Source organism: Urocitellus parryii, unplaced genomic scaffold (assembly GCF_045843805.1).
Source record: "Urocitellus parryii isolate mUroPar1 unplaced genomic scaffold, mUroPar1.hap1 Scaffold_53, whole genome shotgun sequence".
NCBI classification, from domain to species: domain Eukaryota; kingdom Metazoa; phylum Chordata; class Mammalia; order Rodentia; family Sciuridae; genus Urocitellus; species Urocitellus parryii.
Window position 1 is genome coordinate 1,239,317 of NW_027554068.1, and position 22,775 is coordinate 1,262,091.

General features: G+C 46.1%; 3 long non-coding RNA genes across 3 annotated transcripts; all 3 read left to right on the forward strand.

Moving 5' to 3' along the window:
* The first annotated feature begins 11 nt into the window (after nucleotides 1–11).
* LOC144252719 (uncharacterized) lies at nucleotides 12–5,626 on the forward strand. Its single transcript, XR_013343045.1, has 5 exons — nucleotides 12–82; nucleotides 254–392; nucleotides 4,368–4,417; nucleotides 4,589–4,690; nucleotides 5,566–5,626. It is a non-coding gene; the product is annotated as an uncharacterized LOC144252719 (long non-coding RNA).
* Nucleotides 5,627–5,729: 103 nt separating this feature from the next.
* On the forward strand, nucleotides 5,730–6,449 carry LOC144252718 (uncharacterized). The gene is made up of 4 exons (XR_013343044.1): nucleotides 5,730–5,777; nucleotides 5,854–5,921; nucleotides 6,041–6,141; nucleotides 6,323–6,449. It is a non-coding gene; the product is annotated as an uncharacterized LOC144252718 (long non-coding RNA).
* Nucleotides 6,450–7,439: 990 nt separating this feature from the next.
* LOC144252717 (uncharacterized) lies at nucleotides 7,440–10,997 on the forward strand. Its single transcript, XR_013343043.1, has 4 exons — nucleotides 7,440–7,517; nucleotides 7,643–7,714; nucleotides 9,106–9,256; nucleotides 10,178–10,997. It is a non-coding gene; the product is annotated as an uncharacterized LOC144252717 (long non-coding RNA).
* The last annotated feature ends 11,778 nt before the right edge of the window (nucleotides 10,998–22,775 follow it).

The following is a 22,775-nucleotide window of genomic DNA, read 5'->3' on the forward strand; positions in this document are numbered from 1 at the left end:
ACAATATCAATAGTTGAAGAGGATCTAAAACTTTTACAACTTGAGCTAAGAGCCTCGAAGTCCACAAAATGTAATCTAGAAGGTGGGTTCTTCTTGAGAAGAAATTACCATGTTGGAAAGACTTAAAATTTTATTAGAAAGATAAAGAATGGCTTCTTGCTTTCATGCTTCTTACTTTTCTTGGCACTACTCCCTCAAACAAGTTCTTAAGTCCTTGTACACATATAGAGATAAGCTGTTTTATCCTTTACAGACCAAATAAAGAAATTAGAAAGTGACTGCAATTCACTACGGTCTTCTAAAGTTGGACTGGAAGAGGAATGCAAAACTCTTAGGCAGAAAGTGGAGATTTTAAATGAACTCTACCAGCAAAATGAGGTGGCATTACAAAAGTAAGATTTTCATTGTTTGTTATTGTTATCACTGTGTGAACTAACAGATAATTTTATCTTTTCTTAAGATTATTTACAATTTCTTCTAGTTGTAATAAGTAGAGATTTGTCTTTTTTCCTTTGTGTTTTGTTTCCTATAAGTTGCATTTTTCTTTCCATCGTCAGTCTTAAGAGTCCTGAGGTAGTTGGAACCATAAACTAAGGCTGTGAGGACATCGTAATCAATTGTCAAATTCATATGAAGGCAGGAAGTGGTAAACTGGTATTAACAGTCACTGATGTGGAAATACCTCTCAAAGATCTAGACCCTTTCTATGATCCCACTATTTATTTTAATTACCTTTCATTGTGATCAGTTATGTAATTCTAATGTTTTGAACTTGTATCTCTAACTCTGGACCTTTAAAAATACTGAGTGATTTGGAATGACATGTTTTAGTAGAATAAAAACTTCAAAAAGGAATAATATTTACTTATTGATGGTACAAGTTTTGGACTTGAATATCTCAGATGTTCACACTAAAAATTGAACTGTGGCAAGGACCTTAGGAGTTATGATTACAGAAGTACTTGTTTGTAGTATATATTTATATATTAATCTTCTCAGTGTGGAGCTAGTTATTTTTTGAAAGTTCATTTGAAGTTTTTAATCCACAAAAATACTTGAATTCTCTAAAAATAGGTTTTTTGTGTCAGATTTTATTTATTTGCACCTGATTTTACTCTTTAGCATTTATATATATATATATTCTTTTATATAATATATATAATATATAATATATATATAATGTATTATATATATATTCTTTTATATAATATATTCTTATTAATTTTCTCTATAGCCACTTGAGTGGACTTTCTAAAATATAAGTCTGTCCATGTCAATATGTGCCTGTGGTTTATGAAGAATTTGCTTTCTATTTGATGACCTGTTCTTTTTTTTCTTCCTTGTATCTTTTTAATAGTTTAAATATTTTTAATTATTTTCCTCATCCCCTGTATAAGCTTGATGTAATCCTAAATTATAATGGAATTATAATTATATAATTATAATTATAATTTTATTCATCTTCTCATAATTTAAAGGCCATGGTATATATTCTGGATTTAATAAAAACCTGACATAGATTAATAGGTTTATTTTTTTTTTTATGGGCTTTAAGTAGCTCCTGAATCTGATAACTGTTGTGGCATTGTATGTTAGTACTTCATATACTGTGAACTCCACAAGACATTCATTCAATTTATACACATATTTAAAGTTTCTGTAGTTCTGCATTCTACACTGTTGGTTTCTTATTTGAAATTATTTTCATTCTATTTGAACATTGTCCTTTAATGATAGATTTGATTATTGTATCAAAGTAGTACAAGGATAAATAGAGAATAGTATTTTATCCACTAAATATTGCTACCTTTATAATCTGTATTAGGTTGACATGAACTTCATGATTAGAGTTAAAACCAGTTTCCATTTTTAAAGGATCTTTCTTTTGGCTACTGAATTTTGACTGTTACTTAGTTTTAGCAATTTAAAAATATCCAATTAATTACCATCTGTTTTAAATTTTTTCTTTAAGGAATCCATTATCATTGTTGTTTGGTCTTATCCCTCCCCTAGTTCCTGTAGTCATTTCTCTGTTTTTTTAACAGTTGTATTGGGAAGTGCCTAGGTGTAGTTTTCCCCACCCCACCCACTTTTCCTCTTGCAGTTATGTTGCTTGGGACCATTAAACATTTCTTGAATTTTGGAGTCTTTTTCTAAATGTTGATTTTACCTCATCCTCTCTTCTGATTATAATAATGCATATTAGAATTTGATTTCCCCTGCCTCCTACATTCTGGATTTACTTCTTCTGGATATTTTCTTCTGACCTATCTTAAAAGCGCTAGGATTTATTTTACTTCCCAAATCTGCTGCTAAAATCATTCATTGAGTTTAGGATTTTAAAAAGTTCAGGGTTTAAAATATTATTTTAGTTGTAGAGGGACATAATATTTTATTTTATTTTTATAGGATTTTTTTAAGAGAGAAAGAGAGAATTTTAATATTTATTTTTTAGTTTTTGGCGGACACAACATCTTTGTTTGTATGTGGTACTGAGGATTGAACCCGGGTCCGCACGCATGCCAGGCGAGCGCGCTACCGCTTGAGCCACATCCCCAGCCCAACACAATATTTTATGTATTTTATGTGGTGTTGAGGACTGATCCCAGTGCCCCACACATGTGGGGCACATGCTTCACCACTGAGCCACAACCCCAGTCCTATTTCAGTACTACAGCTCAAACCCAGGACATTGAGCCATGTGCTCTACTATTGAGCTACCTCCACAGACTCCTTGCTCTTTCTCATAAGGGACTAGTGTCTTACTGCTTTCCAAGCTATCTTTAATCTCATCATTCTGCCTCTGCCTCTTGAGTATCTTCTACTGTAGGTAGGTCACCACACCCAACCTTTTCTTGGTTTTATAGTTTCTAATCCTTTGACAAAATTCATAATCTTTTTTTTTTTCCTCTTTTGTGGTGGTGGGGTTTGAACTCAGAGCCTTGTGCATGCAAGGCAGCACTCTACCTACTAAGCTATATTCCCAGCCCTGAAATTCATAATCTTGACTTTACTTTTTTGACTGTATAAAGCACAGTGATTTTAAAACATGTGCAGATAACCCCATTAGGTGGTTTCCTTTTCTGTGGTATTTTTTCTCACAGAATTTTGTCTTATGGAGTGCCTGGTCAGTTTTGATTGGCTAACATTGTTGTGATAATTATAGATGAAATTTGAGGACTAAGATGAAGTTATCTTCTTATAGAAAAGTGTTGAGGTTACTTGAGTAAGATTGTCACTTTAAACTTAGTCAGCAATTAAGATAATTCAAAAATGACTTTTGTCTTTTCAATGTTTCAGTATTATTCCTTTTGGATTTTTTGCCTGTTCATCACTTAAGTGTGCAGTATTTTCTAATCTAAACTCAAAGGCTAGGGCTTTTATTAAGGGTCCCTTTATTTGTAGCCCCAAACACTTGTTTTTTCCTCTAAGCCCAAGAATTGGATGAAGGCTTAGTTCAGACTCATTATATCTTTGTGTTATCTTCAATATGTGGGTAAACCTAGGAGAAAAGTACCTTAAAGTGCCAGCCTTACTTGTAATTCTGAGATTCCTTTTTCTAATGGATCTTGGCCACATCCATATATCTCCACTGCCTTTTTAGCTTGGATCCCTTCAAACACAATTTTATATTCTTATAAAGATGTTTTGATTGTTCTTAGTGCTCCTCAGACTAACTCTTTGATAATTGGAAACAAAATTCTCTCTGTCCTTCAAGATTTAGTTTTCTCCATATTCCTTCTTAAGCCAGTGGGGAAAATTCATTATATTCCTTTAGGCATCATTTATACCTGAAACAGTGAACTCTTTTATTCTTTAGCATCTTACAAGGTAACTAGTATATTATAGCCACTCATAAAATACTTGCTGAAGAATTAAATGAGAAGCTATATAAGAATATATAATCCCCTTTTTCTATTTGGTATCAATAATCCTTTTTTTACTATAGTTCTTCTGATTTATGGAAAATTAAGTTTCAAGTTAATTATCTTTTGAATTGGAACTATGGCTAAAGAGGGTAGTACAAGGATAGCAGAAAATAGTATTTTTTAAATCATTAAATGTGTCTACCTTTGTCTCAGTAGATGAACATCTTGAGTTTCATGATCAGAGTTAAAACTTGTCAGTAGATAATACTCTGATTGTGGGTCAGTTTGGCTTCTTTTTCTGGTTGACAGACATTATCAAAACTCAGATTGGTCTTTTTGCTTAATTACAATTCTTTTGAAATAGATATCTAAAGTGTTAAAAATGTTCTGTGGTTAATTGCATAGCTAAAAGACATATTCTAGAAGATTTTATGTTAGGTTGATCAGTCCTGATCTTCCAAATTGAAGTAAAGTGAGTTTTTATTATCTTACACACAGGAGACTTGCCCTTGGGGCACATGTTGTTTTCACATTTATTTTATTTACTGGTAAGTAGAGAATTAAGAGGAGAAGTTAGAAAATGTAAGTGATTTGCCAGAGTTTGATTTACGAAATTGCAGGTTTGAATTTCTATTTTATGTGCCTAAGCATTTTATAGAATTGTGGGAAGTGATATTCACAAAGAGAAACTTTTGATTTGATAACTGGCTTTATTTTAGGAAACTAAGCCAAGAAGAATATGAGAGACTAGAAAAAGAGCAGCGGCTGTCAGCTGCAGATGAAAAGGTGGTTTCCTCTGTACAGGAAGTTAAAAATTACAAGTGAGTTCAGTTTCTAAAGGAGGGTGTCAATGTCTAATGAACTAGTGTTAGCTTTCTTTTTAATCTTTTTTTTTACATTATGTAGATAGAAGAAAATTCCATGTAAGTATAAATAACGAGAGGATATGAATAAATTCAATTCACACAGGAGAAAAAAACAAATTTCAACTTAACAAATGAAAAATGTTAACAAAAATTTACTTATACCTAATGGGCAAGACCATAGGGAACTTGGTCAATGCAAACAGTTCTGGGGGGTTTGTATGTTGTAGTAATTCTTTAAGAAATCAGTTTGCTGTGTGATTTATCAAGACCCACAAAAGTGTGGCATTTGATAGACCTTGGAAATCTTCTATGGATATAATTTGAAAAAAAGAAAAAAAGTTTTAAGGAGGAAGATATTTCTAACAGAATTACTTGAGAACACACTGATGAACAGTTAAGGAAATTGTAAGTTATCATTCAGAATCTCTAGCAATTAAATGATAAAGAAGTTATTAGTATTAGGTTCTTATTTTATCTATCTATCTATCTATCTATTTATTTATTTATTTATTTTTGATGCTTTACTACTAAGCTACATCCTTAGACCTTTTTTTTTAACTTTGAGACAGGGTCTCAGTTGCATAGGTTCCCACTTAATTGCTGAGACTGACCTCGAACTTATGATCCTCCTGCCTCAGCTTCCCAATCATTGGGATTACTGGCATGTGGCATTGCACCTTGCCTGTAGTATTAGTTTTGATCACACTGGATTCATATAACTATAGAAATGTTTTTCTTATGTATGATAAAGTCTTTAAAAGTATAGCTGATGGAATAAAGGGAAAATGGTCAGAATGTTTCAAATGTTATTCAATTGTTGTAATTCTTAGGCGGAGAATTGAAGAGATGGAAGAAGAATTACAGAAAGCGGAGCGCTTATTTAAAAACCAGGTAGTAATTAATACAGTCCTGTAGTTGCAGAATTCTTTGATATCTAATACAGACAATTATAGGCTATTATAATGAGTCCCTAAAAACATATTTTTTAATATGTTGTCTTTTTCAGATTGCTATGCATGAGAAGAAAGCTCATGATAATTGGGTAAGATTTTTTCCCCCTTTTCTTTATTTTGTGCATAGCCTACCGCAACTGAATTTGAATATTTTCTCTTTAATAGCTCAAAGCTCGTTCTGCAGAAAGAGCTGTAGCTGAAGAGAAAAGGGAAGCTGCTAATTTGAGACAGAAGTATGTGATTTTGATATCTTACTATATGTTTTATAGTGTTTTAAGGTTATGCTAGATATTATCTATGAAGGAATAGATTGCAGTTTCATAATTCAGCCCATTCTTTCTCAATATTCAAGTCTATTGGAAATGACCCAAAAGATGGCAGTGTGGCAAGATGAACCCGTGATTGTAAAACCTATGCCGGGAAGACCAAATTTACAAAATCCTCCTCGGAGAGGTAGGGGGCACTTTGTAAAAGGAGCTATTTTATTTCTTGGTGCAGAATGTATGTAAATTACTTTTTACTTCTGTGTGTAATGGTTATGAAATAATCTGAATGATTTGCTAAAGCGGGAGGTGAGGCTTGGTGTCAGCGAGAAGGCTGCCTTAAAGTAGTAACATGGCATTGTTGTCTTTAGGTCCACTGAGCCATAATGGCTCTTTTGGTCCATCCCCCGTGAGTGGTGGAGAATGTTCCCCTCCACTGACAGCAGAGCCAGCTGAGAGACCTCCTTCTGCTACTCTTAATCAAAAAGATATGCCTAGAAACGGATTTGGTGAGCATTCACATGTTGCTTTATAGTAAACTACTTCAAGGTTTTGGGTTTTTTTTTCCCTTTTGAATATTCTAATGAAAACATAGAATTTGAGCCTGTACAATATATAGAAGATAATTTCTTACTTTATCTTAGTGAATGTTTTCTGTAAAATCTGTTCTAGAATAGAAAACATTTTTTTTTTTTTCCTGGAGGTCCCTGTATTGTTTTTTTCTTTTAAATTTTACACTGTGAAGTGTAAACCTTTATCTTTAAATTAAATCTCTATGGTGTTCCTTTCCCAAATATTATAAAAGTAGCCTTAAACTTTATGTAGCATACATATTTCCAACATGAAATACTGAGTCTTATTTCCAATTCTAAATAGGACTGTAGTCTTGGTAAGATTGGAAGTCAGGTTATACAGACTAAAGAAAAGCCAGCCTACACATACTTCAAGTCTATAGCTTAAAGTTTAGGACCAGTACTTATTAATCTGCTGTTCTATCAACCCAAGGCAGTTCTTTATTTTACTTAAGTCTCTTCATAAATTGTGATTTACATATTGGGCAACCCATTTTTTAAAAAAAATATTTTTAATTGTAGATGGACATGATATCTTTATTTATTTTTTAAATGTGTGCTGAGAATCAAACCCAGTGCCTCACACATGCTAGGCAAACACTCTACAACTGAGCTATGACCCCAACCCCTGGGAAACCCATTTTTCATGTTGCTTTCTAGTTATTGTTGAATCCTGACCTGACCTGTCCACCAGTGATTTATTTCTTCTGAAAAATACATACAAGGGCTCTGGTCTTTCTTTCCCAAGGGTCAATGGATGGACCTTTACCTCGTACTGGTCTTCTGAGGCATCTGGGAAACCCGTTGCCTCTGGTAAAGGGACCAAGTAACTTCAAAGAATCTGTAATTGTGGATGGATGATTTTTATTCTTTTCATGTTAGAATTAAGTCTGAATCCATTCTTTGATCTCTAACAGACCCAGGATGTGGTCCAGCTCACATGAATAGCAGTTCCAGAAGTTCTTCTCCAGCTAAGGTGACGAATGAGGGTGAGGTAAGTTCTGTAGTTACTGTGAATCATGTGGTCATGCAGGAACATGTAGCTTTCCTACAGTACTTGCTCTTTGCTTTATCCTTCTTTGTGTTCTATTTGTACTATCCCATTTGTTTCTTAAAAAGCAAACTGTTCCCCAAGAACCTGAGACCCCCTCAGTCTCCACAATTACTTCTTTGACTGAGCATCCAGTTGGAGTAAGTACTTAGAGGTTGAGAACTGAATTGGGTTTTATTCTGTGCATTTCTGGGAAGGATATTCAGAGCATGACACTGATCTTGTTTGCTTTAAACTGCATGCAATATTGAGCTTACTTTTCTCATTAACTTGGGAATGTTGCTTAAGTGTGTACAACTATAATGAACTATAGAATGTGAAAAGTTATCACTCTAACTTTATATGGTGTTTTGTGTTGAATGTTCAACACAAAACACCATATAAAGTAAAAGTAAAGGCAAAGTAAATTCATTATAAATTATATAATTCATCATTTTTATTTTTGTTTGGAAGAATGTTATTTAAGAATTCCTTCATTTGTGCAAACCCTATTTTGAGTGATTTGAATTAGATTGGTATCAGATTTTCTGAAAGTGAAATACTGTTTCAGTGAAACAATGATCATCTGAAATGACCTCTTGAGCCAGTCCCAAGAAATGGTCTCATTTGTTCACATAAGTGTATTCTCTTGTAACTGTGTTGCTATTATATCCGGTAGGTCTTCTGCAGCTCTATAATAAAATAAATTTTTAATTGTTTAGTTTCAAACCCACTACTCATAGGAAATGATAAATCAATATCTCAAATGGTGTACAGTATATAGCACTGTGATGGAAAGTACTTCTCAAGTTCCAGTGTATATATATTCCAGGAATATACATTTCTAGAGAAATCTAAGGGCACCTTAGATAAGACCCCAAACCCCTTTGTAGTAGAAGATTTAAAAGAGAGCAAAGACCCATTGTTAGAGAGGAGTAGAGGTGGGAAAAGCATGGCTTGGAGGCAAACCTGGGATTGAGTTCCTTTAATATGCAGTGTGGCCTTCAACAAATTATGATATTCCATTTGCTTTTGTTCCCTCTTATTTAAAATAAGACAGTCTACTTAAAGATCTCAGAGGTTGAATAATATATGAAAGACTGACTGAAGATACTCTGAATAGTAGCTATTATTACATGGGTAGAGAATGGATTTTTCATTTTATTCTGTTCATTCTTAATATGGAAGTAATGAGCTATTGTGATGAAAGGGAAGTGATGGGGAGGGGGGACTCCCTTTGAAATAGATTGTAGTGAATACAGCATGACATACTTGTCAGAAATCACCTCTGTTAATAACCTCTGCCAGTCCTCTTGCCTTTCCCTTTCCTGTGCAGATATAATCAGTAACAAACTGCTCCCTCTTGTGGCATCCTTCCAACTTCTGTAAGCTGTCGGTGGGAATACACAGGAGGGGTGGGTAGTTTTGTTGCACTGATGGTGTTCTCTGGACAGGTGCCTGTTTTGGGTTTTAGCTTTTATCGGTGTTGGTACTTTGTCTTAATACATAGGAATTTTAAAACTTTTAACTGCTTTCAAATCTTAAATTGCAGGTTCATATGGCTATGAAAGGGCCCCCTCCTTTCTCAGGGGTACCCTTCATGGGACCCCCGATGGGATGGCCTCCACCACCTCCCATTCGGTATGGACCACCACTTCAGCTCGGTGGGCCTTTTGGGCCTCGGCCAATTCCTCCACCATTTGGTATGATGATCTGAACAGTAGTGATTGACTTATAAATCACATTCATCTTTCATTTCTATTGCTTGCTAAAACAGTTGGTTGCTATCTCAGGTCTTTACAATGAAAGGATAAAGCTGAGTACATTTTAACTTTTCCTCCAGTTTTCTGGAACATATGGGACACTACATAATCTTATACTGAGATAGGCAATAGCTATCTCTCATAGACAAGGATAAGGGGCTATATACAGAAAAGCCAGAAATATTACTTCTGCAGATGTTTGTTGAAACTCTGTTGATATGCACTGCAATAGATGGAAAGGTGGATGAGACACATGCCATAACTTAAAATTTTGTCACAGATATGAAAATCCTATAACATAAAGTTTGTAATCGCCCATAATGGAAGCATAAGCAGTAGGTTATAGAATATAGAAAAGTCAAACCCTCCTTATCTTGAGAAAAGTCAGAGGGAAGTGTTAAAGAGGAGGATTTAACAGTGACCTAATAAATATTGCTGATTTAATTAGGTGGCTGTGGAAGGCCTTTTCCAGGAGGGCATGCACCTTGATTCTGATGGCATGTGTAAAGTCCATGCTGAAATACTTCATGAATTTTTAATGGATACAGTAATAAATAGTGGAATTTCCTTTTATCAAAATTTCTTTGATGTAGTAAAGTTCTTATTTCATAATCTATCATCTTGTCATGGTAATATAGTACTTCCAAATATAAATGGAGCTCTTGTGAGATAGAAATAATTCTGCAATTATATAGTAGGGAAAGAAAAAAGACAAGCCTGGAGCTAGGTAGAGCCATGTTTAAATCCTTAATATGTTGCTTCATGGCTGGTTGGTCAAAGGCTATAACTAAACTTGTTCCATCTCAGTTTGCCTCATCTGGCAAGTCAGGATGTTCACCAGACTTCCTTTTTATTTTCCAGGTCCTGGTATGCGTCCACCAATAGGCTTCAGAGAATATGCACCATGTGTTCCACCTGGAAAATGGGATTTGCCTTTTGACCCTCGTGATTTTTTTCCAGGACCCGCACCAGCACCATTTAGACCTTTAGGCTCATTTGGCCCAAGAGAGTACTTCATTCCTGGTGCCCCATTACCACTTCCAACTCATGGTCCCCAAGACTATGGGCCACCACCTGCTGCAAAAGACTTAATGCCTTCAGGCTTTAAAGATGAACCTCCATATACACCTAATTCTCAGATTAGTGAGGGCTGTTCACAGGCCTTAAAACAGGGCCCATAAAGTTAACCTCTGACACTTAGTCAGAAAATGGACTATAAACTATTCATCAAGTTAAAGGATTATTGGCTTCAAAATATAAAAGTTTATTTTAAATGGTTTATGTTTTTAGAATGAAGCTGCCTTGGTGCAGTATACATTTTGAGCCAAAATATTTTCCCCCTAAATATCCCCCACTTAAGCTAGAGTATCCTTCCAATTTTAAAATGTGCAATAAGGAATACCTTTGTTTTAGTTAATGTAGCATATACAATTGCTAAATGATTTAGAATGTCATAATTATGGACATTTCCTGTGGAAATGCTTTAAGAACATGTATTTCCATTATCCTATTTTTAGTGTATTCCAGTTGATAACAGTGAAATGGTGTTTTATAAGCTTGATTTTTTTCTCTTTCAATATCTGGTCGCAGAGACTGTTACGCTAAAAATGTTTACTCAAAGATCATAAACTTCATTTTCCTTCTTGCTGAAGTTCTTTGTTGTAATAGTTCATAAAAAATGTTTATTAATATTTCCCAAGTGTCTGTTGATTCATTGGGTCGTCATGAGACTTTGTGCCATTGGGGAAGCATGTCAACTCACTCTCAGAATCCACCCCTAGGCCTCAGAAGCAGCAGGGTCAGGCCTGCTTGGGTTTCTCCACTCAGCCCAGCTTTCCAAGACCCCTGTGTCCCTGCCTGCTGGAGCTTGGGGACCAGCGGCTAGGGCCTGTGGGCTGCCCACTGCTGCCCTGCAGCTTGGGAAGTGGTAGCACGCCTCTGCTCTCCTGCTGCCTCCTGCCACAGTCTAGAGAGCTCTCTGAGCCATCCTTACACCTGGGAGCCACTGCCCATCTTGGGGGGAGACTGACCCCATGCAAGATGTAAATAGCAACATTCTCAAATACCTGGGGAGGGCCGAGGGGCCTGGCGGGAGGGGCTGCAGGGTAAGGCCAGGAAGGGACACTGCTGTGAGGCGGGTGCAGGGAAGGGAGAGAGGAGGGAGGGTGCTGGGGGACTGGGTAGGGCAGAACTGGTAGGGCCAACACCTGGAGGGCCAGAGCCTGTGTCCCCACTCCCAGCTGAGGGGCAGAGGGTGCTGGGCTTGGGGCGAGGAGGGACCACCACGAACCCAGCTTAGGTGTATTCTGAGGGCGAGGTCGGCACAGAAGCTGCCTGACACAGCCAATGCCCGGGGAATTGGGGGAGGTGAAGACAGGCGCTGACTTCTCTCCCAATCACCAGGCCTGATGGGAGCAAGGCTGCCTTTTGCTGGGTGAGTACTGAGGGGGACCCTGCCTGGGGCTGGGGGCTTCCTGGGATCCTCTGGCCCTCTGTGGAGCCAACTCCCAAGTTCAATGCCTGCCTGCCCAGATGGGTGTTTTTGAGGGGACAAAGATGGCTTAACTAAAGGTCTGGAGACAATGGATGTCCCATGAGATCCACTCTGAAGTGCAAGATTCAGCTGGCTCCAGTGGACTCCTGCTGTTGACCTGCACCCCTGGGAGCAGTCTACCAGCTGCCTACAGTGGTGCCTCTGGGGACAGGTTGCCCGTTCTGGCAGGGACCTCCCACCAGGGAACATGAGAGCCTGTGGTGCCCTGGCTTCCCCCTGTCCCCAGGAGCTGGTGTCTCCTGGGTGCCTGAGTCAACACCCATCTCAATCCTGTCCCACTGTCCTGGCCATGAGGATATTTCATCTCTGGTGGCCACTGCTGTGACTCCTGGACTGTCCTGTTGGCACCAAGCCTACTTCCCAGAAAGCAGTGGGTGTACAAGAGACACCAGGAACAGGACCACGGGGACGCCCGGCCCACAACCCATGTGAGATGGAGGCTGAGATGGTGGGGCCTTTCCAGGACCCCCCCACTGCCGTTCTCTCCAGGAACAACCTCCAGCATGCCCAAGGCCGTCCACCCACTTCCACGGCCACGGGGACTGGCCTGCGTGGAACATGCCTGGCTGGAAACCTGCTGTGGGCTCCTGGGGAAAGCATCATGTCCCACTGAGCAGCTGGGACTCCTCGGTGGGCAGTGAGGTGACTGCTGCTGTGTGGAGGGGCAGGGGCCGCAAAAACGGGGGTGGGGGTGAGTTACCATTCACTGAGCGCCATCCTCCTGTCGTAGACACGGATGGAACCGTCACCAAGGCCAGCCACAATGAGCGAGCGGTGGGAGTCGCAGGACAGACTTGTCACGCAGCTGTCGGCGCCTGTGGGGATGTCCTGGCCCAGACAGAGAGGGCTGAGATGGGGCACCGCTACCCCAAGCCCACATGGGCCTCACCTCCCTCCCTGGGGACTGCGGCCTTTGCCTCCACCTGCCAGAGGCCATCGCAGGCTGAGGAGCTCAGATGGGAGGGAAGGGCAGGGGCACATGGGACTCGGTGCAGCCAGATCTGCCTGAACACCTGCCCTGCACCTGCGCACTGGCCAGGGCAGGCCGAGCTCCGGCAGCATCCTGGAGGCACCCAGGGCCACCTGGCTATTGGCCAATTAAACTTCCCAACACCATCTCCCTCTTTCCTGAAGAGAGACAAAGTACACTTTGGCAAGGAGAACTCCTATTAGCTACCCCTGAGGACTCCTGATCAGTCGAGGGAAGAGCGGAAGCGTGGACCCTGCTTCCCCTGGTGGCTGCACACAGCAGGAGGACTGGTGAACGCCAGCAGGGGGAGCTGCAGGCAGCAGATGGGCCTGTGGGGGCAGGGAGGGACGCGTGCTTTCCAACCCCAGTGGGGACGCTGCGGGAAATCTGCACATGTGGACTCTGTGTGAGGGGCAGGCCTTTGCAAGAGCCCCCCCACTTCTCCCTGCACCTTGAGGCAACAAAATACCCAGGAAGGCACCAGGACCACAGCTCTGGGCGAAGGCAGCTGAGAGTGGGGGAGGAGGTGGGTGGCCAGGGACACTCTGGCTCTGGAGGCCCTTACACTCCACAGGGAGACGGATCTGAGCATTAGGGTCTCCATGCTTTGCCCTTGAGGAGTGGGCACCTGTCAAGCTCCCCAGCAGGAGCACAACGAAAGTTGTTTGGTGCCATCATGGGATCTCCGAGCACAGTAATTGTGAGAGGAGGTGACCTCAGGCTGCAGCTCTCCCGGGCGTCACCACAGTGCCTAACAGTGGTGAGGTCCAGCCTCATGTCCAGCTCCTGTCACTCCTCCTTCCTGGCTCAGTTCTGTAGCAATGTGGAGCAAGCAGCCTTCTTGCCACCAAGGGGCCAATGTCTCTCCATCGGTAGGGAGGACAGGAGAGGGTGGGGAGGTCTCTGCCCTGTGCCTCTCCAGGGACTCTAGAGAAGGGTGTCCTGGGCTAGAGCCCTCAGGTGCATCCCTGAGGTAGCTGTGGTCTTGCCTCTGCTCCTAAAGCGGTGGGCACAGCTGGATTTTAGCAGGCGGCCTGTATGGCCCTCTCACAGGTGTCTTAGGCAAAACCAGTGCAGATCCCTTTCTTTATTAAAACTAAAAAGAAAAGATGCTTTAAGCGGTGGGGCTGTGGCTTGGTGGCAGAGCGCATGCTCAGCACTTGAGAAGCCCCGGGTTCACTCTCAAAAAAAAAAAAAAAAGCTTTGAAAAGCACACGAATAGTTAATCTTCTAATTTAAAATATTTCACCCCACTGATTTCTGATACTCCCTAATCTGCCAGATAAGACAATATTTAAAAATGATCAGGATTAGCTTAGACTTAATTATGCTGCAGCGCAGGGTCAGGTGCATGATTACTGTGCAGCCAAGGTGGTGATCAGCTCCGAGGCTGGGAGTCTGTTCTCGCCAGCAGCAGGCGCCATCTTGCCCATCTGCTTCCCTGGAAGGCTGAGACGGGCACAGACCGAGCTTGCTCTGGAGATCTGGGTCTGGGTTATTTGAGCAAGGGGTCTGTTCTGTGCAGGGGGAGCGGAGAGCCTGGGGGAAGGGGCTGCACAGGGACCAGAGGTGCTTGTGGGGCCCACCATGGTTACCTGCACCTTCATTTCACGGTCGGTGTCCCAGATCCGGACAATCCGCACATCCCCTGAGCTCATGAGGAGGCCAGTTTCTTGCTCCCAGTCCACCACCATCCCAGCTCCTGGGGAGGCAAGCGGGACACGGGGTCAGTCCCTGGGGCTACTCCAGGCAGCCACTCAGTCAGCGGCTCCAAGGAGCACTGCCACCCCTCCCACCATTGGGCAGGTCCCCACCTCCTCCTGAACCCAGGCTGGGGCTCCCAGGGCAACGAGCTCAGGCTGCTGCGGTGGTGGCAGCCTGCCCTGGAACCCTCCACACTGAGGCATCTGCGAGAGGGAAGAGTACTGGGGCCCAGCCACTTGGGAGGCTGAGGTGGGAGCACCAAGTTCAAGACTGGCCTGGGCAACGCAGAGAGGCCCCGGTTAAAAATAGGAAGGAAAGAAATGAGGGTGTCCTTTTCTGTCTGGAACTGGACAGGGAGTTATACACTCGCATCATAGTTTCTACTTAATACAAAAATATTTTGTGTGTGTGGTGCCGGGCATGGAATCCAGGGCCTTCCACATGCCAGGTGAGTGCCCCACTGCTGACCGACGTCCCCAGCCCCACACGGCTTTAACTGTGTAATTATAAAGGTTTTGAGCATACACGAAGGAACACGGTGGAAACAAACCCTTATAACCCGCCACCCAGATCTGACAGTCCCCAGCAGTTTGTTTTTTGGGGGGTGGGGCTGGGGGGGCCCAGGGCCTCGTGTGTGTGGCACCCGACTGCCCAGCTGCGCGCCTGCCCCAGGAGTTGCACTGTGGCCACATGTGCACGTGCCCCTGGGCTGCAAAACCTGCCTCCTCCAAACGGAGCAGCACAGCGCTGCACGGGAGTCCGACCTCCCGCACTTGCTCTTCCCTCTGAGGGTCTTCCGACCCGGTCCAGAGAGGCAGCTGCCATTCAGACGTCTGTGAGGCACTCCACCGACAGTCATATTAGCTATTCCCTGGTGGAAACCACATCTCAAGCCACATCTAAGTGTGTCCTCTCGTGCAGTAAGCAGCCCCGGAGGGGAGCTGTGGGGCAACGTGCTCTGCACCACATACTTTCTCCAGCTGTGGTCTCCTTATAACAAAAGGGAGGGAAACTGAAGAGGAAGTGTCCATGCAATCTGGCCGGTGTGGTCGGCTGCCTGGGCACCAGGCAGGCTAAGGTCCAGGATGAGGGTCTGTGGGGACTGGCACCTGGTGAATGCTGAGAGAAGCAAGGAACCCAGAGCACATGAGTCACCCTCTTTGGACCAGAGACTTCTCCCAGGACGCAGCTCAGCCTGGGTCCCGGCTGTCCTGTGGTGCCACCACCTCATCCTCCTGTGCCCTGGGCCTTCCAGCTGCTCCTACCGCCTGCTTCCAACCAAGGCACCATAGCCTCGTGCAGCCTGGGCCCCACCCTCTGGCCACTGTCCTCTTTTCTTCAAATAGCCTCCGTGGAAAAGGAGAACACAGGTAGGAGAGCGACAACATTGCTGGGACCTGGATGTCCCTGGAGGGAGGGCATACCTGTCCCCACGTGGAAGTCATGTGACAAGGTACCAACCACATAGCATGGGGTGGGGGCAGGTGGGCTTGATGGCACCTTGTGCAAGGCCAGAGCCCCACGTCTAGGTACACCTGGACAGCCAGTTTGCAACTTGAGAGACCCAGCTGAGTAGAGATGTGGAAGTCCTCTAGGACAGTGCTGATGTCTGTCCATCTACCCTACAGAGGGAAGCAAGCCCTAGGTCCTGGGCAGCCAAGCCTGCAGCGTGGAGGTCTTGGTGGAGCAGAGGAAGGGATTCTGGAGGGGAGGCTGCTGTGCCCAGGTGTGTGTAGCTCGCTGAGCAGGAGCCATGGGGGCACCATGCGCCAGTTCAAAGTGTGCTTGTGCCCTGCTCACCCTGAGTACTGGACTGGGAGACACTGCACTCCCCAGAAGGCAGAGGTCCGATCCCTGCTTGACGAATCCTGGACACAGGCCTTGGATGTGTGTCCTGATACACAGCCTGACCAAAGAGCTAATTCTTTCCTTAAAACAGGGAGACAAGGCAGGACAGAGCAGAGAGCGTGGAAGTCAGACCAGCCACCCGCATCCCAGGCCTGGTAGTGGAGAGCCAAGCCTCGCCCTGCGCTGCCCTGGAGCACAGCTGTAGATTTGGTGCCTGCCAGCCAGTGGCTAGGCGCCCAGCTTTGTGGCCAGCCCAGAACTGACCTCTGCGACTTGGGGAGCTCTGCCTCTGGCTTGTGCCTCTGCATGGCCACCTGCCCCAGCCTTGGGGCTGCTGCTCTGTATACCTCCTTGGTTGCTCCAGTTAATGAATAGTAACCACTGACCAAAGGCTCAGGTCAACGTTCACAGGCCGAGGCTGGACCATCGCACTGCTCTCGGGGCCAAGGTGGTGGGACAGTCTCGCCCTGGCAGCCTCACGCTCCACCCTGGGAACAGAACGGGGCCCTCCCTGACTGACAGGGTGTGGAGGATGGTCTGGTTCTGCCTGTGTCTTCACAGAGACCACTGCTGTCCTGTGGCACAGCTTCTCACGTACGTGGGAGGGTGTAACCAACCACTGGGACAATGTAGCGAGGACACCCCCGGCCCCACACAGAGGAGGGCCTCTGGTCTTTCTTTAGGGTTTCAGAGACGGTAGTTGTGTTGCTCTTTCCCTGACACCTGCCCCAGCCCTGTGGTCTAGTTTAGTTTTCTCTGGGGAGATCGGACACTGAGTCTCCATATAAAACTTTTACAGAGGTCAAGGTTGAGTTTTCTCAACCATCTTGAGTTTTCTCACTCATCTTCCCTTTATCTTGAACTTTTAATGTAAGAATTCTTACAAAACACTAAGATGTGAGTCCAGAAGGTTCCCTGGCACATCCCTCCAACACCCTGTAGGCCCTGTGGCCCGAGGACAGGCAGCTGTGACTCCACATTAAAGATGGGCAAGGACAGAGAGCTCTGGAAGGCAGGTCTCCCTGTGAACCTAGATTCTGCAGCTGACGACCCAGAAACACACTGGCTATGGGAGGAGTGAGGTTCTACTTGCTTATAATTTGTCTCAATAGCAAGGTCCAGAGAGAAGGGGCTCATTTTGATGTTCTCTGCAGGAGAGAAGGGCAGGGACAGAACTGAGAGAACCAGGAGAGGCCCCACACAGACAGGGGCTGGGAAGAGGACTCGGATGGGGCTGTGGAAATCACAGGCAGGAGGAGGAGCAGCCAGTTGTCTAGTTAACAGTCAGCTATTCAGAGAAAGTAGAAAATGTTCCTGTAAAAAATCACAAGATAAAAACTGCCCCGCTCACTCTTGTGCAGTCAGAAAGGTTTCTAATCCCTGTGAAGGAAAGCCACATTGGTCCCTAGCCCTAAGACTTTGGTTGCCAAGGTGTGATGGACACACTGACAATGAGGGTGACTGTGCTCTCAACCAGGACTGGACAGCGGTCATTTCAAGCTGCACCCACTGACAGCGTGTGCTCGCATACCTGGCAGGGTCAGCGGAAAACAGCGGCTTACTTATTCCACAACTACTGCCTGCTGCCTCTGAGTGGGGCAGGAGTCCTGCAGGGGCCCCTCAGCTACTCTCATCTGCAGTGTCCAAGCCTCCGACCTCCCGTGGGAAGGAACTCAGACACTCTTGCAGCTGGTGATGGTCCCAGGGTGGACACTGGCCTCAGGTGCACGGGAGCAGCGCTCAACACTGCTGCGGGAAGCACTCCTGGCAGGACCAGTCGATTTACAGCCCTCACTGCTGGGAACCTGCCCGCCCTGCTGCTGCATGCTGGGTCAGCTCCCGCTCCTCGGTGCCCAGGAGAAAAGCCAACCCTTCGGAAAACGTCAGTTTATTCCAAGTTCAAGAGAAACATGCTCTGGGCACCTAGACCATTCTTCCTTCATCTTACGTCGATGATGGAGAAGAGGCAGCATCCAAGCACTGCCTGAAGAGCTGCTCACTGCCTTCCAGAAATCACCACCACGGCCACCACGGCCACCACAGCCACCACCACCATGCAGTAATAAGGGCAGGCCTCCAGGTCCTCAGCTACCTTCCAGAAGTCGCCACCCCCCCAGGCCTGTTTCAGGAAGCCAACCTCTGCTACAGGTGAGCGTGCTGGCTTCTGAACAGCGCCACCATGGCTCTAAGGACGGTTCTCTGTCCACGCCAGGTCTAACTGGCTACCCTGCTTGCTTAAGACTTGCGTGGATATTCACTCTGTAAGTTCCAGTGCCTGCTTTCTCCTTCCTGTCCTGCCTCTTGCTTTCCCCGCTGCATATACGCGTGCTGACGGCCAAGGCGCTGAGCCAGACTGCCCCAGCCTGTGTGTCACTGCAGCACAGGCTGCACTTGCAGTCAGGGTGGGTTTCTCTAGGACCACCCTGGACACAGGGCAGCTTAATGCTCAGTACAAACTGCAGAAGGCAGGAATGTGCGAGGCAGAAACCAGCTCAGTGCCTCCAGGCCATGCCGACCGGCCCTCTGGGAGCTCGCACTCGGGTGCCGCACGCACAATAAGGGCTAGGTTTTAGCCTGCTTTTTTTCCCCCCAAATTTTATCATGAGCATTTCCTTATGCCATTACTTATAAAGCTCACCAAACATTAAGTACTTTTCAGCCATTCAACCTTACTGAACATTAAGTGGATCCCAGTTCCATTCCTGAGTGGTACAGGGACCTTCTGCGTCTCTGATTATTTTCGTAAGGTAGCACCTAAGCAAACTAGCCGCAGGTTGAGGGGGACGGCTGCCGGGGGCTTCCGATGCTGACTGTGGAGCTTCTTTTTGGAACGACTGGGCCATTTTACACTCTCCGTTTAGAAATGGAATAGTGTACCCTGCTTCCCTCAGCAAGGGGCTCCAGGGACTGGGGCTTTGCTGCTACCACAGGTGCTAATGGTGAGGCTGTATTTTTAAAAAATATTTTTTATTTTGATTTATTTGTTTTCTTTTATACGTGGTGCTGAGCATCGAAACTAGTGCCTCATGTGTGCTCGGCAAGCTCTCTACTGCTAAGCCACAACCCAGTCCCATGAGACTGTGTTTTAGGCCTGTGTCAGGTCCGCTGGGGTGAGAGGGGAGCAGTGTGGAGCTGGGCCCAGAGAACAAGGCGGCCACAGGAAGGAAGGGGAGAAGTCCAGGAATGTGCTCTATGCTCACGGGGACCATCACACTGGAGGTCATGCTGTTGGTAGACCCTGTTCCTCCTGCGTGGGAAGGGGGCTTGAAGCAACAGCCACAGAGCCACCGTGAACACAGGACACATCTATGCTATGGCTGGAGTTGAATCAGACTCCAAAGCTGGTCCTGAGGAACAAGCCCGAACGTGCTGGTACTGGTCCAGCTAGCGCGGTCTCAGCATCCCCAGAGTGGAGTGTCACCAAGCACGGACGGCCCTTGGAAGTTGTGTGGCCTTACCAATGAGGATGGAGTGACACCTGTGGCCTGGGACTGTGGCAAGGCAGCCTGCTCCTCCCTGGGAGAACAGGAGGGAGCACAGCCTGCTCCTGGGGCTGTTCTGTCTTGCTGCTCAAGCACCCACCGTGACAGCAATGGGCACCACCTCCAAAGGCCACCAATGTGGCACAAAGGAGTCACAGAGGCCAGCAGCGAGGCTGGGGCAGCAGAGGGGACTCCCTGGGCCAGGGGCCAGCGGCAGGACAGGGATTTGGCTGCCAGGATCACTGGGAAAGAGTGGAGGTCAGGCTCTGGAACCGCCCGCGCTGGGGACGCACCTTCATGACAGGCTGTGCGAAGTAGCGGGCGCTCCAGTCTCAGAAGCCCGTCTGCATGGCAGCGCAGACGAAGCTCTTGTATCCAGTGGCATCATCGGCATCATCCGCAGTCTTCAGGGCATCAGGAAAGGGGAGGTTAGCCGGGAAAGGAAGGAGCAGTCTCACTGTCCCTCCCTCCCCACATGCCTGTGGGAGGTCCTGGCTAGGGACAGAGGTCATGGACAGCTGGGCATGATTGCTGGGGACGGCCCCTCTGCCTCCCTCTCACTTGGGCATCCTGGTGACCAGGTGTCTCTGATCGTCTGGACAAGAACTGGGGGTGTGGGTGAGAAGCAGGACCGGCATCTGCCCTGCTGCCCCTGGTTTGGCCAGAAGAGCCACGGCCCCTCTCCTGGGCCAATTCCCATGGCTAGCTTTGAGGGGCAGGTGGGCCTCGCATGGTTTATCAGTTCCTCAGTGCCTGGCCAGGGCTGCTCCCCTGGCTGAGCCCAGCTGGGTGTGGGTGGGCTGGGCTGCTGACCTCTGTGCCCTGATGCCAGGGGCTGCTATGAGCCCTGTGCTCTGGCTGTGTCCACCAGGTGCAGGGCAGCCCTGTGGGGAAGGCTGCAGCAGTCCCCTGGCGCCCCGGTGCTGGGGTGGGTTTAGGCCACTCACACCCCTCCTGGCACAGAGGAGCCTGGGTGGGGCCATGAGAGGTGCCCGCTTCCCGGAGAGCAGTGGCTTTGGCTCTGGTGAGCCCCAGGATGGGTCAGGTGGGGGCCACCACGCTGCTGCACCTCTCTGCCCCCAGCTGGCATCAGGGCCCAGCCAGAAGGCTGAGCACTGACACGGAGAACTGCCGGTCACCACAAGGTAAGTCAGGGTCCAGGGCCAACCTGCAAGGCAGGGACTCTGGTGCCCCCTGGACAACAATGAGAGGGCCAGCTGCAGAGAGGCGCTCAGCACTGTGGGCGCCTGGGGCTCAGCACTGTGGGCGCCTGGGGCTCAGCACTGTGGGCGCCTGGGGCAGCCAGATGCCCTCAGCACGTCCTCCACACCCTTCTTTGGTCCTCCTGTCCTCGATGAGAAAGTGGCAAACAGCCTGGACAGGACAGGAGGCCTGGGTCAGCCACACTCCCATGGCTCTCAGCCTGGAGGGAAAGCACAGACTCACCCACCGGATCTCCTTTCCGCTGAGGAAAGAGGAGCAGGGTGCTGTGTGTGGAGTAACTGGAGGTTCATGGGAAGCAGACAGCCCCCAGCACCACACCAGAGCAGCTGCCACCCGAGAGGAGGCGTCGCTGCTCACCCAACAAAGGGAACGACAGGTCAGCTCACCGCTAGTGCTGTACCGTGGGGTCGCCAGGACTCAGGGACAAGATGGGGGACCAGGCTGAGGACAGAGGGGCGCACAGCGAGAATGCCAGGACCCAAACCCGAGGCCTCGCCCTGCCCTGCCCACCAGAGGCCAAGCCCTCCACCCGGTCAGGATGCTCGGTGCTTGAGGTCAGAGCTACAGGAGGCGCAGCCTTCTCACCTGATCTGGACCCCTGTCAAACATCTTCCCTGTCCGGGGGAACTGGTGGGAGTCAGGGGTGTACTGCGTCCCTGGGGGGCCCGGAACTGGTCATTCCCAGGAGTCTGAAATTGCCTCGGACCCTGCTGTTGTTCTTCATTAGTATTTGAAGGACACTGTCACATATGAGAGCATGTGGGGGTTCTGCTTCACCTTGTAGGTACAGCCGAAGGAGCACTATTAAACATCAGTGTATTGATTATCAGAAACACAACAGTCTGGTGACAGTGGAGTCTGCTTGGACCTGCAGGGTGGGTGGAGACAGGCTCTTTCTCTGGGTAAATATTGCTCTCATTTAAACATAGCCGCAGGCTCTTGAGCTTTGAATCCCTGCACAACGAATTCTAAACATAATGAGGAATAGTGGAAAAGGGAGTTATTGAACTCAGCATGATCAAGTCCGAAGCACCTCAGAGTAGACTTGCTTTAAGTTATATGAAGGCATAGGGGACTGTGAACTTCCTCAACAATGTAAAATTTTATAATGGATGAGTTACTGATTGAATGTATTAGATAATTTCCCACATCAAATAAACATGTGAATAAAAATGTTTGGGGCCTGTGATATGTAGGCATATTGCATAGGTATATTAAATGAAAAGCGTATAATATGAATTTATATAAAATAATTGTATGTGACAGAAAATTGCTGTTTTCAAAGTACTCTTGAATATTCATATTGTGTATTGATAATGCATACTTTGAAAATTCAAATTTTTTCTTCCTTGAAATTATTCAGGCATTTCATTTTCTCCAAATACGAATACTAGTTCATAATTTATTCCATAGTGTAAGTGTGAGTGACAGCTGAGAAGTCAGACAGTATCTTCCTCACAAACAGCATCCTGGGTGCTCCCGACCTTCTCCCAGCTGAATCTGGAATCTCGCAGAGTAACCCTTCCCAGAGGTCTTCCCGTGGGTGCACACCTTCCCCTACCATGCTCCTCCCTCACCTTGACTTCAAAGTGGAGTATGTGGCTTCCTTGTTTTAGGTGGATTCTTCTAGAACATTCTCCCTGTCTCCTTAAAATCCCTCAGCTTCAACTTTGCTGA